At 37.6% G+C, this 21,597-nt stretch overlaps 1 long non-coding RNA gene across 1 annotated transcript in view; it reads left to right on the top strand.

Annotated features, from left to right (window-relative positions):
* LOC127501158 (uncharacterized) overlaps positions 1-20,461 on the top strand; it is a 38,845-nt gene extending 18,384 nt beyond the window's left edge. Inside the window, exon 3 of the long non-coding RNA XR_007926531.1 lies at positions 20,230-20,461. This is a non-coding gene — a long non-coding RNA (uncharacterized LOC127501158). The remainder of the gene's footprint in view (positions 1-20,229) is intronic.
* The last annotated feature ends 1,136 nt before the right edge of the window (positions 20,462-21,597 follow it).

The raw sequence follows: 21,597 nt of genomic DNA, 5'->3' as shown, positions 1-21,597 counted from the left end.
GGTGACCATTATAGGTCAATGGCACCAAATTGACCCGTGGGACAGGGGAACATAAAAACATGTTTATGCATCTAAGAGAGGGGCCATTCTAACCAGCCCTGCCAGATATGGGACTTCAAACAAGCCTGCATACCAGGCTTGTTAAATACCTCACGTCATGCATGTGCCATGTATGCTATAGACAAGCAGGCTCCTAAACATAGGAATAAAACTTAAAGAACCATTGAAATCAAACTAAAAAGTCTGTGATATAAATCAAAGGCCACTTTAGATGTTGTGTATTTTATTCAAAGGGATCATTCTCAGTTTTTATGGCAGCTTATTGAAGGGTAACCATGGGAGCAGACATTAAACATGTATGTTTTAGTCTGAGGCCTCTTTGAGACTGTCATCATCAAGTGACGGCCTTTGCTTTGATTTCCTGTACTAGTCCCATGCTTCATGGTGCATGTATGCGCAATGATTTATTTAGAGGTCAGCTGCACCTATAAAAGATGAGTGACATGTGAGAGCATTGTTAGCTGGGACCACAAGCCTCTGGCTTCAAACTCAGTCGAATGTTTCTAAAAAAAAACATACTTTACAGACTTTAAGAAGGAAAAGAGAACAGGCGATGGTTTTGATGTGTTGATGATTGTCATATAGCCTCAGGATATGGGAGAACATTTTTAATAAAAATCAGCTGACCCTGTTTCTAAGTAGGAAAGTCATGTAAGCCTGTTGAACGGTCATTTATTTTCATTGTGGATTGTTTAGAGTCAGACAAATAGTAACATTTCCACTCTATTGCTGTATATGAGTTGCAGATCTTTGCTTTACTTTGAAGTTCTTCAATTTTCTTCCTCCCTTGATAAATTTATGCGAGATTCATGGAATGGGCCGTCATCTCATCATGTTGTGAACAGCTACAAATCAAGAGAATCAATCAGAGCTTAGTTATACAACCTCATGAATGATTCTCAGCTTTTCCTGCTGTCTTCCACATGTGCATTATGGGTAGGATGCATTATTTGCTTGGTTTTTAGCACTTTGGCGGGGGGGCTTTTTCTCAAACCCTAAAGTATTCACATGTGCCCGGGCCTCTTGTTTAAATGAACACCTTCCTCTGCAGGGCCGACGCAGAATGATTTCCTCGGATTGTGTTTAGGCCCTCTAGGGGCAGGAAACAGGAAATGGAGGTCGGCAGTATGGTGTTAAAGCATGGCTCTGACAATAATGCTTAGTGACATTTGGCAGGGCTCTGAGTGCAGCCGTTAATGCGTCTTTTCCGCACGGTATTTGTCTTCTCACAGACAGACGGTTGATTTAGCGCACAGGGATGATGACCGATAAGAGCTGGGCAGAGAGGACTCGTAAAGTATTCTCCCATCACAGACTGGCCTAGACGTTTGCTCAACCTCTGCACACCCTGAAATGTACACCAGTCTCACATGCACTTGTACTGCTATGAACAAAGTAGAAGAAAGTATCTCAAACTCCCAAATATTTCTCAGCTAGCCAAACACCATTAAGCTTATTTTCCTGTATTTGCCCCAAGAACCACTGACTCAATTACTTCATTATCTCCTAAAATATGATAAAATGATATCAGTTATCCTATATTATTCAAAACTAAGAAGGATTAGTTCACTTCAGAATTAAAATTTCTTGATAATTTACTCACCCCCATGTCATCCAAGATGTTTATGTCTTTCTTTCTTCAGTTGAAAAGAAATTAAGGTTTTTGAGAAAAACATTTCCGTATAGTGGACTTCACTGGGGTTACAACAGGTTGAAGGACCAAATTGCAGTTTTAGTGCAGCTTCAAAGGGCTCTACACGATTCCAGCCGAGAAATAAGGGTCTTATCTAGCGAAACAATGGTCAATTTCCAAAAAAAAAAAAAAGTTTATGTACTTTTTTTAACCACAAATGCTCGTCTTGCACTGCTGAGTGATGCACCACACATTACGTAATCACGTTGTAAAGGTCACGCGTGACGTAAGCGAAAAACTCGTAGGGCGAAAAACTCCATCTCATTTTCTCCTCCAACTTCAAAATCGTCCGACATCGTTGTTTTACTTTTTTTGTAAAGGGTGTTTGACTTAGTCTTTGCACGTTCGCTTTGTAGACACTGGATCGGTACTTTCGCCTACATCACGCGTGACCTTTCCAACGTGATTACGTAATGCGTGGCACATCACAGAGCTAGTGCAAGAGGAGCATTTGTGGTTAAAAAGTATAAACATTTTTAAATTTTTTTAGAAAATGACCTATCGTATCGTCGTATCCACTCAAATATGTGAATTTGGCATGCATGAATGGGAATGCTTCAGCCTGCACGTATTGTTCATGAATTGAGGGATCATAAATTGAGAAATCAAATTTTCCTTGAGATTTTGACATATAAGAGGTCATCATACTATAGGAATATCCTGTAAGTTGCAGAACTGAAAACTTCCTTGTTAGTCCAAAAACAGCTTTTATTGAAACCAAAGTCAGAAAATGACTTGATTTTGAAACGTGTTTGATTATGACATCAGTAATGTGAAAGACTGCCTCTGTTGAAGAAGATAACGCCTACTTCTACATCATTGTGTCTTTGGCTCCGCCCACTGGTTAGTGAATAGTGACATGAGAAGGAGAGACAATCGATACAGGATCACTGGACTAAAAACTGGACACTGGACACTTGCCAAAACTCCCATTATAATCAGTGACGCTGTTACACAGCACAATGAATCTCTTACTGCATTAACATCATGTTTGCATTGTTAGTTATGGTGAAAGCATTTCGTGAGAGTGCAGAAATTGCGTTGCAATGATCACTGCATTCACACGATCAGACTGTCACCTGCTCAATGCTAATCGCTGCAACCTTTCATGTGATGGGAATAGATCAACGTATAATGCAATAATCAACACTTTTCACGATTCGTTAATCTTGACAGCTGTGATAGTAAAAACAGCAAAATTATTCGAAAGGGTTCCACGTGTAATACTTATTTCATATGCAAAGATGTTAGCCAATCACAGCAGTGGGCGTTTACACTGAAGTCTCACAGCAGACATGCCCCTAAAACAGAGCGTTCAAATCAGAAGGATAAAATCAGGGTAGAAGATGGCCATTTATTTCTAAATTATGACAATTTTTGATGTAAAAATCATTAACATTATAAGTGCACCTCAGGAAACATTATAAAATAATAAAAAAATGCAGTTCATCACCCCTTTAAGTCTTGTCCTTTTTACATGTTGCATTATATTAGGTTAAAACAGTGGCTTTTACTGTTGAGAGCTGGAGTCAATCTTTTTTGGACAAGCACAAAGACACGTACTGAGAAAATAAACTAGCTTTGTAGCCATCATTAGTTAGCCAAATAGCTGTGTATAAGAGAGGGATGCCAGAGTGTGTCTCATCCATGTAAAACTTAGGAATTCTCTGCCGCAGAGGTCAGTGATTCGGTGTTTGGTCTCTGAAACTGTGGTAGAACAGTATTTTCAAACAGACCCAACAGATGACTTAAATATTCAAAATATGTGTCCAAAGTGCATTTGAGTTGAAGAATTATTGTGTCTTGTTTCATCGATAATAATCTGTTTATTATTTCTAAAGCCGTGGTTATTATCTGGGACATTCCAAGGCATTTCTTCCCCCACACTTTCTAATATTTGTAAATGTTGATAAAGTATATGAAGATGAAGTGAAGGAAGCACAGCATTCAGTGTAATTCATGAAATTTATCCTGTTCCCCAGGCCTGTTCCCATCATAAAAGAATGGCCGGAAGAGATGGCTGGATGAGGAACGGCTTTTTGAAGGAGGGGGGAAAAGACCAACAGTAATGCTGAAACTCTATAATTGATGGTGTTTGATTTCCACTGTAATTAGCATTCCTTTGGATATTTGAATTTCCAACCTGGGCCTATCTTATATCCATGCTGCATTCCAAAAATGGCTGGCTGGCTTACAGGTCCTCTAAACTGCCCATGAATTGAGTTTTGGATTCTAGTGCATTTAGCGTAACAGGCACATTACTCTCACACTCAACACCGTATGACTTTCTCATATGACTATCACCGTATGACTGTGGAACACTTTAGCAAAATGTCCGAGCTGTTCTCTTCCATTAAAAAGAAAGTGGATGGGGACCAGGATAGATCACGCTTTAAAAAAGGACAAAAATCACCATAGAAGAATTATTAAAGTATATCTCAAGCCTCTCAAATGTTTGTATCCCCCAGGATATGCCGCCAATTAAAGGGTTAAAGGACCATTTTTTCTTAATGTGAAGAACATTTTAATAATCTATAGAAGCTTTTTTCCACAATAACGAACCTTTTGCAAAATGGAAAGGCTCCATGCATGTTAAAGTTTATTCTTGGAACTATCAATGCCAATAAAGAACCTTTATTTTTAAGAGTGTATTGTTATATATCACACTTCTCTCCTTCACATGGTATTTTGGCTTATTTGGGCGAGAGAGAAAAAGACCATGTTTTTGTTTCATGGTGTTCAATAATATTCTATATGAAACATATTCTCCTTCAGTCGTCCAAGGACAAGCTTACATTCTTCCCTTTTCCTTCAGTCTTCAACTTCTCCGAGTATTTAGACGGCTTTCTCTATTCTTTTCCCAGGAGCGGCTAGATAAATATTTAGCGTGTGCCCAGTCCAAACTTGTGTCCTATCAAAAGCTTTTTTTGAGAATGTTCAAAGGTGCTTGTCCAAGTTCACAGCTTAGGAAATGTTTTGTTTTGTGAGGTTGATCGATAGGCCAGGAAGCAGAATGGACTGTAGCCATGGGCAGGGAACCATTCTGAAATTGGCCATCAGAAATGGCCGTGTATAGTTTCAGGGTAAACTGATCTTCTTTTTCCTTTTGATCACAGCAATGAGAATAGATTGGTCTACATCAAATGGTATTTTTCTGTTGAGGAAATCTGCCACAAGGAAATAAAATGAACAAACCAGTATAGCAGAAAACTGAGCTCATTATCCTAGTTTTTTTTTTTTACTCTCACTTGCTTAGTTTGACTACTAACAACCGTGAATATACATGCATTACAGAAGAATTCTGTCTTTTTTCCCCCTGAAAGTCTTGAACATTTGCACTAGTGTCATTTCCACCACATCTCAAATTATGTATTGTGCTTTTTCATTCTGTGGTGGAAATTACATTTTAGACTTTTTGGAATAAATTAGCTCCATTGGCATTTTATATATACGAAATACAAACAATTAAATGGTATACTTTTTTGGCAAATTAAAATGAATCTTGATTAAATATCACAATAAAAATGTCTATTTGCAAGTGATATTTGCTCTTCACTGACATTACAGTGTTTGTGAACATGTACACTAACTTTTTGAAAAAAAAAAAAAAAAAAAACTTTATTAAAGGCAAAATTGTTTTTAAAAAAAAAAATGCCTATGGAACAACCATCACTTTTGGGGAAAAAAAAGCTCTAAATTATCATTTTCACACAATAATTATTGAAATTTTTTTTTAGGCCAATTTAAACATTTTAAAATTGATCTAAATATGTTAAAATGGATTTGTGGATTTTTGTGGGTTGGATTTTGTGTAAAATCTAAACTTAAAAACTACTTAAACGGTAGTGTTTTCCAATAGTTTCCAAAGATTCATATTGATATTCAACTCCTGGGACATAAACGTGTCCAAAGTTGAAGAAAAGCCCCTTTTAGAAACACCCTACATGCAGAAATTGCTTGTACAAGTATTTGAGGTGTTTTATCGTGACTCATACCCAACTCTCTGTACCAAGTGAGCTATCAAGTAAATTTACTACATTCATACAAAAGCTTGAGCTGGTTATATAATGCTAACGTCAAAAAGTTTCTATTTACACATCATGCACTAATTACACATCATACATTAGCCTAATCGAAAATCTGCCTCTGTAATCATAATTTGTATGAAAAGGAAATGTTATTTGTGTTTTACACATGGTAATTTCAGTTGCAAACTGCAGTGAATTGCATCATGTATAGGTTTGTTTTTGTAATTTAGCAAATTTGTAGGTAGAGGCACATTTTTCCAATGAGCCTATGTTGAAAATGAAGGTGGTTGAACACTAAATCTGCATTTTGTGAAGTCGCTCTCAGTTCTCTAGAGCTTTCATGCAGCCACATTAAAGCATCCTCATCTAGTTGTGTTCCAGTGCAGTCATCCTCACAACATCTGGTGTAGAGGAAATCTATCCCCAATATTACAAGTAATGCTGTAAATTTCTCTCATAAGGGCTTCTCTTGTCTATGCAAGTGATGAGGCTAAGCTGAACCTTATGTTTATTCAGGAAAAACCCATATACTAAAACACCAGCTGCCTTTCACCGTTTTATTTTTTAGCAGGCCTGAACAGTCCCAAAACCATGCTACCTCAACCATGCCATAATACTTTCCCCTTTCCCATTTTCAAAAACATTTATCCCTCTCTCTGGAGTTTATATGACTTGAAACTATTGCAAAAATGTGTCTGTCTGTTTCCTTTTTAGGACTTGTGAGACATAATCCCCTTCTGTCTTTTTCATTCTTCACTAATGCAGTGGGCACTAGGGCACATGTCTGGACTCCTGTACGTAAAAGTCAAATAAATCAGGTTGGGATACACTATGCTACACCGACTGTTAAGAGTGCCTATGACATGTTTGTAATAGTTGGCATTGTCGAGAGTGGAGACCCCCAGAGTCTATACGCACAATAAAATAAGGTTCCAGATTCCCAGTCTGGCATATTTCCCTTTGCAAACACCTCATGTTCCCCCTCTGCAGACCCCCATGTTGTATTGACTGCTGTGCAGTCCATGCTCCTTTCTCCAAACTTAAGGGTGGTAGGTTGAAATACAGGAGAAGACCTTTTAATTTCTATTATTTGGCATAGTGAGATCATTTATTAGAATTTGCTTTGTTCTAAATTATATTATTTGGAAGCCACGCCAAACTCATTGCCTTTTTTAAGCTCTGCCTTTTTTTCAGAGAATTATGGTGGAAGAAAATGGAATTCCTGTAGCTCAAATAGTAGAGAATGGCACTAACAACACCAAGGTCATGGGTTCAATTCCCAGGGAATACATGAACTGATGAAATGTATACCTTGAATGCATTGTAAGTCGCTTTGGATAAACGCGTCTGCCAAATGCAAATATTCATGTAGATATTGATCATAAGTAGTAGTAATTGTGAATGTTGATGGTGCAGTTTAGTTGGTATGCATTTTTGTGTACTGTTGATGAAGATCAGTGATAAAGCTTGCTAGCAAACACTATTCATTTAACTGGTTTATGAGCCGACAGGTCTGCTGCATGATAAAACTTTCCCATAATTCTCTGTGGCAGTCTGAGAATGATATAATATCCATAAAAGCATCAATTACACACCTTATATGCATCCTTTACTCTGCAATAGTGCTAAAAGGCTTCCTGTGTTTGTTTTTTTTTTGTTTTTTTTTGTTTCTTTTATAAAGACAAATATATTTTTATTAGTCTCCATTTTATTCACTTGAAGACACATCATTTTGTAAATATGATTAATGATCGACCGATTTGTCGGAAGCAGTACTTTTATTTTATTATCCAATAAACATTTCATTTCACAATCCTTGTAGACTTTGTGGAATCCAGCTGTGAGGTTTTCTGAAGTGTGCATTTGTAGCCTAGGGCTGTCAAAAACCCCCCCGAATTTCAAATATTCGTCGAATTTAGGAAAAAAAGGCACATTCGAATGTAAAACCCATGCATTCGAATTTTTGCTATGTCAAGAGGAGTGCAAGCCATGATGACGTAACTGATGCGGCTTTTTTATTGTTAGGTTATCCAGTACAGCGCGGTGCTGGGTGCATTAATGTTATAAATATAATGGAGGAGTCAAAAAGTGAGCGCGCTGATGTTGTAAAACAACCGGACGCAAGAAAAAAAGACCGCGCTGTCTGCCATGGGCAACCAGTTCGATGGCGTATGCAGTCAGACAGTGCTGAAGAAGGCATCAGGCCTTTGGAGCATCAGATGGATATATGAATGAGAAGCTACGCTAAACGCTGACGAAAACCCTCTCAGTTGGTGGCAAAAACCATGCGGTATGTTTCCACATATTGCGCAGCTGGCAAAGACATACTTGACCATATCTGGCACATTGGTCAGGGGTGCATTTCCCAAAGCGAACTATGGTCGCAAGTTCCATCGTTACCAATAGAGTTCAATGGGACTTACGACCATAGTTGACAAACGATGCTTTTGGAAAACACACCCCAGAGTTGAACGTGTCTTTTTATCAGCTGGAAACATTGTCAAAAAAACAAAAAAACAAAACACCATCTGGTGTTTTGACGAGCAATATGTAGATGTGTCGTGAGCGGATTGTTTCTGAATGGCAGGTTGCTATTTTGTCTTCATGTACATTACGCTGTCTGTTGAAGCGTGTTTTCTCAGGTTACTGATGTACTTACACAGTTTTTAATGCACTTTTTTTGTTACCCTGCATGCACATTAATGGCATTTTATATAAAAACAGTTGTTTGAAAACAAAAAAGTGAATGTCATTTAATTTCAATAAAAGATGCGATGCTTGATTTGGTGTATATTTGCTTATTGCGCTTGTTTGTGCTCTCTTGTGGGCATAGCAGACAATAAAGTACTTTTTTCCTCTAACATTAAGTAACGTTATTGCCTTTAGAATTCGAATATAATTCGAATTTTGCAAATATTTCAGAAAGTATTTTGAATTTAGCTTTTCAGACATTTTGACAGCCCTATTTTAGCCTGCATAAAAACGTGTATTCTGTGCATTATGGTCAGTCCGTGCGAATTGAACGTGAACAGGAGTTCAGCCTCACTAAAGATGCACAATTGACAAACTTTAAAATCTTGATTCCAAACTGTGCTTTATCCGATTACCCACTGTCATATTCATGTCATTTTCACTGTGTGCTGTATGTAAAATTGGCGTTTCCTTGTCTTTATTTGCAAAATTATGGTGCACAAACTTACCAGATTACTGAGTACCCTGTTTGTTACAGTGTTTACTTCCTTCCTATTTCTTTATTTGTGAAAATACTGTAATAGGATTACATAATTAAGTATGTCTGTTTTACAGATTTATTTATTTTTAAATTCATTTTTACATTATTTCTGATTTATTAAATATTAAGTAAAATTAATTATAATTATATCTGCTTTATATCGGCCTTCGGCCACCCTGCTCTCTGATATTGGCATCGGCCATCAAAAAAACGGTTTGACCACTAATTATGATTTCCAAACGCATAAGTATGGACTTTTTAGGAGGACTTGAATGCAGCATTAGACATGCTTGTGATATTAGCAAGAAATGTACAGTGCTTAGAAATCCTACATTATATTACCCCAGTTCACCCTAAATCCCCTTACTTTTTCCCATCTTGAAACTTGTAAAATCCAATAAAACCACTTACTTTTAAATCACCCCACATACTGCAGTGTGAATGACCTCTATATGAGACATAATGAACTATTTTAAACTGATGGCATGCACGGTAACACAAACTATAGTCAACACTTTTTAAAAACAAACAGTAGCTTTGTGTGTGTGTATTTTAACAGATGATACTGATAGGTATATGTGTTTTACGAGACCCTTATTCCTGCTCATTCTTAGAAAATAAACCAGAGCTCATCCTTGAGGCAAAGGTCATTGAGAGTTCAAATCAATCGAGTGCCAAGAATCTTTCTCTTAGTTAGAACTATTAGGACTATTGTCCTGTCACCACCTTAATTTTTAATATTGCTATTCATGACGTTCATGACAACTGGTTTGTTTGTGCATGCAGTAATTGCAGCATTGTTTCCAAAAACCTTTTCTAATGAAGTGTCATTCAGTACTTCGGCAGTGTTTTGAAACAACAGCAAACAATATTATAAACTATCTTGACTGTGAATTTGGCTCTGCATCACACTGACAAGCATGACAATGCTTTATAATTACATGTAATATACTGTTTATTTTAGCATTAATCTCTACTTACAGAACCCTGAAAACATTTTGGAATTTTAACTGTGGTTTTAGAATTCCACATTCTCTCCGCTGTGACTGGGTTGAACTTGAAATGTGGTTTTTTAGCTGGTGTCTAAAAGGTGTTTAATAAATGGTTTTTTTTTATCAGTCAAACTATCACAGAACTTAAAATTAAGTACACAATTAACGTCTAGTTGTTAAAACTTGCAATGATCAAATTGATTCAGCTGACTCAGACATTCTAAGTTTTTATTTTATTTTATTTCATGCACCAGTGTCCTGACTCTATAGAGCCTGGGGGACATGGTGATGTAAAAAAATATGAAATGGGGAAAATACTATATTTCAGTGCTTTTGCAAGCGAACACAAAGTTTCTCAGAGGAACGTGAAAGTTTTACAACTAACCATAAGAGTAGAGTTTGGTATCAAGGACCGGTTCCATTTTAGAACCAGTTCCAAATTTCCAAGAGACACGGATTTTAAACCATTCAAGCGCAAGAAGACATGAAAGAAAGCTCAATTCGGCACTCACGCACTGTTTTCTGTGCTGTGCGCACATCCAAAGCACGTGCACCTGCCTCTCATAAAGTGTGCGAATACTGAATTGAGTTCTCTTTCGCATCTTTTTGTGCTTGAATGGACAAATAAACACAAAATTATGACAAAATATCCTCGTAAACACGGTCGGTTGTGTCTTAAGTGTACATAAACAGTTGGGAAATAAAATGCGTGTGTAACAGTATTAGGGCTGGGACTATAAATCAATTCTCGATTTTGCGATACAATGATTCTGGATTGATTCTGATATTTTGCGAATGTATCGCGATTCTCTCTCAAATCGATTCTGAGCTTAGTTTTTAAGAGCAGATGGCGCTCTCAACTAGTTTTTAACCGTACACTCAAATGCTCACAAAGAAGAGCGCCGAAGAGCACTCATGCAGTCGGCTTAGTCATGTAAATGGTTAAATTAACTTGCACCTCGGGCTCAGAATGCTTTTATGACGTGAGATTAATGTAAACACAGGTCACTGCAAACACCCATGCAATTCGCTTCAACCTTTTCGAATTTAATGAATCATTATTTTAGGTTTAAGTGGTATGTGTAAGGAACTGGAAGAAAGCAGAGTACGGCTGTCTCTAAAGCACATAGTGCCATCTGCTGTTTAAAACTAAGCTCAGAATCGATTTGAGAGAGAATTACAATATATTCGGAAAATATCAGAATCGATCCAAAATCATTGAATTGAGAATCGATTTATTGTCCCAGCCCTAAATAGTATATTGGATCCATGCATTCCATCTTAAAGTGACAGCAGCCTAATGAACCTGTTGCCGTCTGTGCCCTTAATGTTAAGGCAAGCTCACACTACACGACTTTTGGCTGGATTTCCAAGACAGATTTCCAAGGTCTATGGCAAAACCCCCGGATCACGGCCAAATCGGTGCTCGTTGCGGTCGCTGATGCTCGTTAAGTATGAGCAGGTCAGCGACATGATCTGAGCCTTCTCGAGCAGTCAAATACGCTGCAATATTTCCAAACCTGTTTGATATTCTCGGCACGTAATCTTGTAGTGTGTGCAATGCAAAGACAAGGAGGAACTAATCCAGCCAATCACAGTGCAGATGGTATAAACTGAAAAATCTTGTAATCACTTGAGTGAATCTCTCATGTGAATTTTGAGATATTTGGTCAGGACTGCCTCTTGACCAAATGTCTTGTAGTTTGTGCACTTCGTCAGCATTGTTGTGTAGAATGCATGCTGCTATGACAAGACGATGACAGATGAAAAGAAACCTTGTTGTGTAGCATGAACACCTTTAGGCTGCTGATTTTTGTTCATGGTATTTAGCTGCAAAGAAATGTTTTGCAAAAGACCCAGAATAGTTGATATCTAAATGTTTGACTTATTTTTTTCCCCCTTATTGGAATCAAAAGAATCAATACGAATCGGAATCGCTAAAATTCAATTGATACCCAACTCTACATAAGAGCATTGCATTAAAAATATATATATTTATTTTTTGTTCTGATTTTTTTCCATTATCATGTGCCCTTAGGGCCTCCGTATTTACACCATTAATACTGTACACTATGTCTAGTAACATACATTATTATATAACAATGCATAGTACAATATATGTCATAAATAGTATTTCATGTTTATAGTAACTTCATATAGTAACTTGTTTGAGTTTGACCTTTTTCCTTGATTATTAACAGAAAAGTGTAGAAAGGAAACAATGAGAAGACCTAGGAGGGAATATGAAAATGTCACAAGACGAATTCAAAGTTGGTTCTCCACTCAAAAAAACAAAAAAACAAAACATTTTGACCTAATACAACCTGGTGATTTCATCCACAGTGCAAGATTCTCTGATATGACTCTCATATGCTCCATATGTGGTTTGTTCTCTGGCAAGTTGGCTGTGATTTCTTCCATGGTGTAAAAGACTAATACACTGCCATACCACATTAAAGGTTTGAGTCTGTAACCAAAACCTTTTAGTATAAATTAAGATGCCAAATGTCATTCAGTGTGCCTTTGATCAGCCATTTTGATTGTTTTCCACCCCTTTACCTCACAAATTCCTGTTGTTCGAGTGCCATCAGTGTCTCCTTTAATATTACAGAGAACACAGACTCTTATCCCAGTAGCACACAGGCACAACAACACACATTTGGATTTTAGTTCTTCAGTTTTTCTCATGACTAGAAAGATCTCATCTCATCTCCCTTTCCTACTCCTTTTTATGCACAAGTCTAAAGAGAAAACAGTTAAAAAAAATGTGACAGGTTTTTGACAATGACCAATTTGTCAATCATCTTCATAATGCATAAAGGAATAGTTCACCCAAAAAGGAAAACTCTCATCATTTACTCATCCATATGTCATTCCAAATCTATATGAAAAGATATTTCGAAGAATCTTTCAGTGTGTGTTTATGTTCAATGAATGTCAGTGAGGTCCAGAATTAGAAAATGAGATGTGGGTGAACATTTTTGGGTGAACTATAGCTTTAAATTAATAATAGTCTCTTAAAGTTATTTTTTAAATATTGTCCTCATAAGAATTTCCCACTAACACACCAATGTTCCATTTCCATGCATATGTGAACGTCTCTGGCAAAGCACACCTCTGTTTGTCTGTGTCTTTGCTTGTATGCGCGTGTGTGCGTGTGTGTGTGTGTCTGTGTGTGTGGTCCAACCAGACCAAACATGTGGACACAGTTAGAAGTCGATTATTTTCAATTGTTGAATGATCAAAAATATCTCAGAATGTAGCTCACCACTCTCTTCAGACACAAATGGATTCTAATGGCATTCCCTGGATTTTTGGGAAGCGGGGCCTGTGTTTCCGTATTTCACGGATCTCAATGGTGTGACAAACGCAATCTTCACTGGAATTCCTGGCAGGGAGATCAGAGGATGTGATTTATTGGGATGTACTTTCTGTATCATCAGGGGGGTGGGAGAAGCAGCAGAGGCAGCCCCCTTTGATGAAGCGTGCGGGGAGTGGGGGTCTGGAGCTCTCCTTAGCCTTGATTCAGCAAAGTTGATCCCTCTGGGGTTTGGACAGGCTGAAGCACGTGCCCCATGTCACAGAGGTTAATATATTACCCTTAAGTGCTAAATGCTCTGTTTAACATTAGCATTGTGTTACTGTTAACCTCTCCTGTGTTCTTCTGCGGTACACCAGAGAAAATGTAGTATACATTGTTGCTGGAAGCCTCTTTCATCCCTTCAGGAATACTTGCCGTTGTTTAAAGGCTTTATTTTGTTCTTGATTTAGCATTAATTCCTTCATGGTTTCCTCTCCAGTTCAAGCTTCCATTGAATTCTTAGAGCCAACTCAATTTCAACTACAAACCTGTGTCCAAGAACACACAGCCAGTTTTTCCTTTTCTTACAATTTTTTTTTATTTTTTATTCATCTGATGTATTATGTGTGCTTTGTCAAAAAACAATTTGCAACAGCTACCACAATGACTGAAATGAAGACTCTAAATGTAATATTTTCAGTTGATTTTTCTTTTGTTCTCTATGGAAGGCTGTTTTGCCAGTTTCTGCTGCATAACACACGAGAATGAACCTCATTGGTTACGCAGCACATTTGAGCTTCTGGAAGAGGTTTGATCTTGTGCGTCATTCAGGTTCAGTTGAGCTTCTGTGTATGCTCACTGATCGATGTTGATATGTGAGTAAAAGCCTAAATTAAATCTGTTCATCATATAATGTCTATGTCTCTTCAGAAAATTTCGACTAACCCGCTCAATTCTTATGGATTAGTTTTATGATCTCTTTATGAACTTTATGAAGCGTCAAAGTTCCAGTTGTGAGGGCAGTCTATGGAGGGACAGAATGCTTTCAGATTTCATCAAAAAGATCTTCATTTGTGTTCCAAAGATGAACAAAAGTCTTACGGGTTTGGAATGACATGAGGGAGAGTAAATAATGACAAAATGTTAAAAACAAAACAAGACAGAACCCTTTAACACACTTGTCAACTTGGATAATTTAGAGGTTTCATCTGGATGTGATGAAATAACTGAGTATCATCAGCATAACAGTGAAAACTAATTCCATGTTTTCTAATAATATTACCAAGGGGCAGCATGTATATTGAAAATAGCAGAGGGCCTAAAACAGACCCTTGCAGCACTCCATATTTTACTAACGTTTACTTAGATAATTCCTTGTTTAAATAAACAAAATGGTAATGGTCAGATAGGTACGATCTAAACCACCTTAATGCCTGTCCCTGAATACCAGTGTACTTTCGTAATCGATCTAAGAGGATGATCGATCTATGTCATGATCTATAGTATCAAACATAGCACTAAGATAAAGTAAAACTAGCATTGAGATGCTGCCTTGGTCAGATGCTAGAAGTAAGTCATTTGTAATTTTATTGAGCACAGTTTCTGTGCTATGATGGGGCCTGAATCCTGACTGAAATTGTTCATTTTTTTTAAGAAGGAGCACAATTGAGCAGACACGACTTTTTGTAGTATTTTAGAGAAATGGAGTCATGCATGGGTTTTGAGTCCCAGGGAATTAATGAACTGACAAGATGTATTTCTTGAATGCAATGTAAGTTGCTTTTGATAAAAGCATTTGCTGAAAGCACAAATGTAACCTAAAGGTAATTTAGATGATACCACATGAAGCACAATTTTTTTTTAAGTTTTCTGACAAAACCTTTTTTTAACACTTTACTAAACCAAAAAATTTGGAAGACTGCCTCATGTCTCTACATGTGTATCTTACCAGGTTTAGGAAACGGCAACATCAGAAGTAAACCATATTGTTTTAAGGGCCTCTCATGCACCCACTTTGGAACATTACTATGACCCTGCTGCTCCCGTTCAGAGAACGCTAATGAGAGAACCTTTAAGGCCAGCCATTGTGGGCTCTGAATTTGAGTTTGAACTCTTGCCATTCTCACCACAAAAGCCTGAGCCAAGTAATTCTGTGATTCATTTTTGGCAGTCCTGATACCGAAATTTTCCCTTCTTCTCCCATAGTCTCTTTCTATTGATTTCGGTGTTCCTCTTCTTGTTTTACTAACGTGACCCCAGAGACCTAAAGTGTTTGCTATGCTCTGAGACACAGTGTAGAATTGAGTGTTCTGGAATGCTGGTTTGTGGAGGTTTTGGGGTAGATCCATTAGGTTCTGAAGGATCAGATACTCTTCAGTATTTGCAGTATTTGCTTTATGGTCATAATGTACAGAGCCCTGCACATGACGTGGGTGGGGAAAAACGAAAACAAAACAAGATCATGGCCACGTTGTACTAATTGTTCCCTCATTTTATTCTAGTCAAATTGTGGCCACAATTTAACTAATTAAAATGAGGGAACAAATTAGTACAACATGGTCACAAATTAATAAGTTGTGGGAACAATTACTTAATTCATTTCCACAATATTTATTTTTTCTTCCACATGACATGTGTGGAGCTCCATAGTAATGCAGTGATTTTTTTTTTTTTTTTTGTTGTGTCATGTTTATTGAATTTTATTTGGACTACAATGGTGTTCGTTCACTCTTCAGCTTCTACTCTTTAGAATTTGAAAAAAATCATATTCTTTATAGATTTTTCTTATTACAAAACATTATTAGTGTATTGTTAATATTGTAGTGTTACTTTTCCTCATCAACAGTATTTTTTTATTGTTATCTCAAAAAAATCCTTTGCTGAAATTTTCATTATTGATTTCGTTGACCAGATAAACACTGGATGAGAGGCAGCCATTGCTGGGATGAGATAACCAGCACTGAGACATAGCAACATGAATGGGTGTCAAGTTCAAAAGAAGGGGATCCATCTGTGTAAACAACACCTCATTGAGGGCAGTTATTAATTAACCTCAGTCATTTGCCACGGATTTATCTGATCCTCCTCCCTCCGACTCCAGCTGACTGGAGGCATTCAGTGTGGTAAAAACCGCATGGACGGATGCCCTGTCTGCAGAGGGCCCTAGACCAAGTTGACCATAAATCTCTCTGACGCCCACTTACAGCGCAGACTTCTCACCACAACCACCAGCCGCCCCCGCCCGTGTCTGCGAAGAGAAAGAGAGGGCCAATGTGGTTACAATTTATTATTTCATCAACATACTGTCAAACAAGAGCTTGCGCCTTTTTATCTATTCCCTGTAAAGTTTGAGAAAAAGGGGTTCATCTTTTTTTCTGCCTTCAAGAATGTCAGCAATGCTTCCCAAGAATCCCATATTGTTGACTTTGGTGTAGGATGAAAGGGCCAGCTTCTCTGTTCCCTCTGTAGATCTTAAATGCGATTAGATGGCCTCGACATGATCAGATGCACAGAGGCTAGAACAGATTATGTGCTTCTATGCTTCTGTTATTTTGAGGGCATGGTTTGCAAATAAGGAAAGAGAAAATGTAGAGTGAGGTATATGCTTTATGCCCAAGGGTAGCAAAAGTTCACCCCTGAAATGGACGTCCCTTCGGTGATCAAATCTTTACTTACACACATGAGATCCATGCTGTCTCGGGCTCTGTCCACACGAACAGGGGTATTTTCAAAACCGCAGCTTTTTCTATGCGGTTTGGCTGTTCGTCCACACGCAAACGCAGTATCCGGTCACGAAAACAAACTTTTTTGAAAACTCCTGCCAGGGTGAACATTTTTAGAAACTCTGTTTGCAGTGTTGTCGTGTAGATGGTGAAACCAGAGATTTTGGCTTGTGACGTCGGAACCGGAACCGGTAATAACCTTTTTTTCCTGGCTTCTGATTGGCCATCATGGCTTTACGGTTATTATTTCATATATCACCACCTGTTGGTTTGGCATGCTCTTGACAGCTCTTCATAGCGTGTTTTTGCGTTTTCATGTGGACGCAATTTTTTTTAAATGGAGGAAAAAATCAGTTTACAAAAATATCTGTGTATGTGTAGTTTCTTCTTTCAAGGTTTAGTTGCTTACTACTTTTAAAACTAAGTCACAAATATCTGTTTTGTTCTCCTATAAATATTTTAAAGGCATGGCTCTCCTGAAATGAAAATTCTGTCATCATTTACTCACCGTTGTGTCATTCCAAATCTGTATTTCTTTCGTAATCATGACCAGAAAACAGTGGGTCGATGTCCGAAATCAGTAGGCTGTGTTTTTGTGAACCACGAGTAATTGCAAAAATTTGTCTCAAAAGAACGAATCAGTCATAAATCAAACATTATTACTTTTTTGATTACCTTTTATAGTGCTTTTTTTAGTCAATTAGTTCATTCATTTAAATTCGGCATGAAACGGAAGTTGTGATAGTCTTTTCTTGCCTATTGTGACATATCTCAAAGTGAAACGGCTTCTTGAGCAAGAAAAAATGTAGGGCGGGACTTTTTGGGACTTTTTGTCCATCGGGAATTGATTAGACTGTGGTGTTTTGATATTGCTGCAATCTCATGTGAGGTTGTCACAGGGTTTCCCGCTCTCACGCCAGTAAATGTCATCAGAGAAGAAAAGAGATGTCGCAGGGAAGTTATTTTGATTAAAGTGCCCCATTATGCCTTTTTTTAAGGTTCCTAATATTGTTTTGGGAGTCTCCTACAACAGGTTTAAATGCATGCAAAGTCAAAAAACATGCTCGTTTTCTCATAATATATATTTAATTTCACCTGAGTTTTCAAACTTTTGTAAACGACTCGTTTGAAGCAGTTCAGAGAATCAGTCTCTCTAAACCCCTCCTTTCCGTGAGCCTACACTGCTCTGATTGGTCAGATGGCCCAATTCTTTGTGATTGGTCTAATGCGCGCACCGCTTGCCCATTGCCATAACTGAATGACAGCTATCAATTCGCAAGACATTTTGTATACAATGTATGGACAGAAAAGATAGCATCGATTTTACCGTATCAATTCGATACGATGAAACGTCTGAAGTAGTCAATCAACCAGAAACTGATTCCAAATTATGGTAAGTGTCACCTTATTTATAAGACGTGATAGCAGCGTCACTGTTATACTTTATGTAGGTGCATCTGTAGGAACTGTATCAGAATGCCATGCGAAGCTGAAAACCTCTAACATAAGATAAACAATTAGGCCAGATGTGTACAGACTTTTTCGTCAAAACTGTTAACAAAGAAAAATGGCTATATGATCGTTTGACATTACAATGAGTGTTTACTGTTTACAGAGAGAATACTTCAACTATGTAGCGCAGACTAGCATTTTAACATCCTATTACAATACAGATAGAGCTCCACTCTATTGTAATAATAAAAACGCAGAGGAAAAAAAACTGTTTTTGTATGTTGTAAACTCCCATGTTAGCCGAACACAAACGTGAATAGCTATAATTCATTACACTTTGTAAAAAGAAGTCGTACTCCATCCTTGATCATTACTCCAAGTAATGAGACAGACAAGCTGCATTAATCGACACATTTTTAGACAATATTGGACCCACATCTGAATAGCAGAACTACAGAAACTTGAGTTAGCCGGACAGCAGGAGACATACAGACTAGGGTGTACGTTACACAATATAACATACAAAACTACAAATTTTGAACGATCGCTAGAAAATATAAGCATCAATTATTAATCATATTTACAGGTTGAGATTCAGAGGATCAAGCTGGTTTAAAGAAATCATATTTTAAGACCAAGTGTTTTGTGAATCCTGCTTTAAACTCCTGGAGGTTTGAGATGCAGTCGTCAGTAAAATGACGGGAACACAACAAAAGATTGTACTGCTGTGGTATTGTTGAAAAAAATGAATGTTCCCTGGCGTCTGCGTGCGCAATAAGTGGGCAGGCAATATGCTAATGTTTCGTTGTTACGTCACAACAAAACGGCTTGGGATTCGTTTTACAAACAACTTGTTTAATTGACTCAGAGTCGACTCTTACTTTTGAGAGACAATAACTTTATATACGGTGCACTTTCAGATTTAAAACTTTGCAGGATGTTTTCATTCACTTAGACCTATGTTACACACTACATGAAAGGTAATTTTCAAAAATCCATAATAGGGGCACTTTAATGCCGGGTTCAGACTACACAATATTTTTGTCTGTTACGATAGTCACTGTGTCATTTTATTTAATTCTAGTGGACAAGAAAATTGTTAGACTACACGTTGCTTCCCGACCAATCATAAAGGCAGAAGTTGTTGCCATCACTCTTTGAACCTTTCCTCCATTGTATAATTCCACCTAGCAGCACCAATACCATTGTCTCGCTTTCGTTTCACCATGTTATACGGAAGAGCTTCTGTCTTCCTACTGGTCAATGTCGCAGAACTTGTTGTGGAGGACAGCAAACAATTAAACATGCTAGTCTTTCTGTCGGGACATTGTGAAGGGTCACAGACACTATGACACACTATACGAGATAAAACGATCGATTCTTGCGTCCTGACGCCTATTGTTGTTTAAGAATCACCAAGACACCCTACGTCAAATATCAGGCTGACATCATGTAGTCTGAACCCAGCATAAAAATGACGATGTCATGTGAAGTGACATGAGGGTAAATAATGACAGAATTTTCATTGTGGGGCAACTATTCCCTTAATTAATTTTCCTCAATTTTCTAAGAAAGTTTAATTTTCTAGAGATGTTTCAAACAAATTTTCCATGAGAAGTACACCTCCAATACAAATAGGAACACTGACTGCCTGCCTTTTGCCAATATTAACATGCAAAATGAGCAGGAGAAATTCAAAGGCACTATTGTTTCATGCTCCATCTTTCTTCTTTTTTCTCTCTCTTGCAGTAACGAAGTTTTTCTTTTAGAAAAACACAACAGCAGAGTCCGAGGCATGTGGAGATGCTACCTTTTCTCCAAGCAAGCGAGGCCCACCCAGAATGCTTTGACATGGAAGATTCTGCCACCATTAATGGAGACAGATATGTTACATTCTGAAGTATTTAGCTCAACCCACCTGCTCTCACTAAGAAAATAAAGCTTGGGAGAATTTCCTTCTCTGGATAAATGGGCCATTGAAGACTTGATGTATTATTTGTGTTTAAAAAAGAAAAAAAGGATACATTTTCACCATTTGATTCTACTGTAAATTAATAGTGGTTGGGTGTTGGAATAGCATCCTCCCTTATGTTGCTAAAACCATTTATTATCAGAGGTCTGATCTGGTTGGCTTTCAGCTGTTATTCTAACAGTCTATCTCTGCTAGTATCAGCGGTGTTCGGCTTTGAATGTGCACCATTAGGCATGAGTATCTTGGTAATTTAGTAATAAAATTACATTATAAGCGATTCTTACTGAGAGAACTGAAAACGGACCTCACAGTGGTTCACAAGTTATGTGAAGATTTTATGATTAAACCATTTTTTCTCTTCCTAATGCGCTCTGATATTTGGCTCACGTGCAAATGCGGTCTGAGCAAGGCAAAGTACAGATTCTCATTATTAACATTATTCTCTCAGATCCTTATTTTGAATGAGTTAATTAAATTTCTTGCTGTGAATACCAAGCGTCCCTCTATGTTTTAATTGGTGAGTCATTTCTACCAGGTGGGGGTTCAGATTTAGCCATTGGAAAACCGGATAAGGGATGTTTCATTAGAGGCCTATAGCGATAGATCAAACCAAAGTGGGTACAAACTAAAGGGGTGTATCAATATGGCCATTGTTGCAGAGGGCGTAGCAGCTCCGAATGGAGTCTGTGACCCTAGTGCTGGATTTCACACCCCCTCCAGAGCGTTCACACACAGTCTGGCGTCTTAGCAACTGTACCAGGAGATTGAGAGCATGTCAAATGGCTCTTATCAGCTGAGAATCAGAGACAAATAATAAGATCTCTTGCTGCTTCTGCAGTGGTTTCATTAACATTTGTTTGACTTTGCTGGAATCTGCCTCTGACTCAAATTTTCATTTTTCTGCTTGTTGATTCTGAGGTCTACCGTTGGAAGCACATTTAAGTAATCATCATGGGTTTTGCTCATTTGTTTGGATTTTAAATGTGATATATTTTCATATTCATAAGATTGATAAAGGATAATCCTAAATTAAATGTCTACTTGCATTGGCTATGTGAGGAAAAATCTAAAATTGTGTATGCAATAAAATGTAAGATGAGTCGTATACAAGATAAAGAGGATCCTGCTTTGAGATTTAATGTTCA

The sequence above is a fragment of the Ctenopharyngodon idella genome, chromosome 19 (genome assembly GCF_019924925.1).
Source record: "Ctenopharyngodon idella isolate HZGC_01 chromosome 19, HZGC01, whole genome shotgun sequence".
Lineage (NCBI taxonomy): Eukaryota > Metazoa > Chordata > Actinopteri > Cypriniformes > Xenocyprididae > Ctenopharyngodon > Ctenopharyngodon idella.
This window is presented reverse-complemented; position numbering and strand designations above follow the sequence as displayed.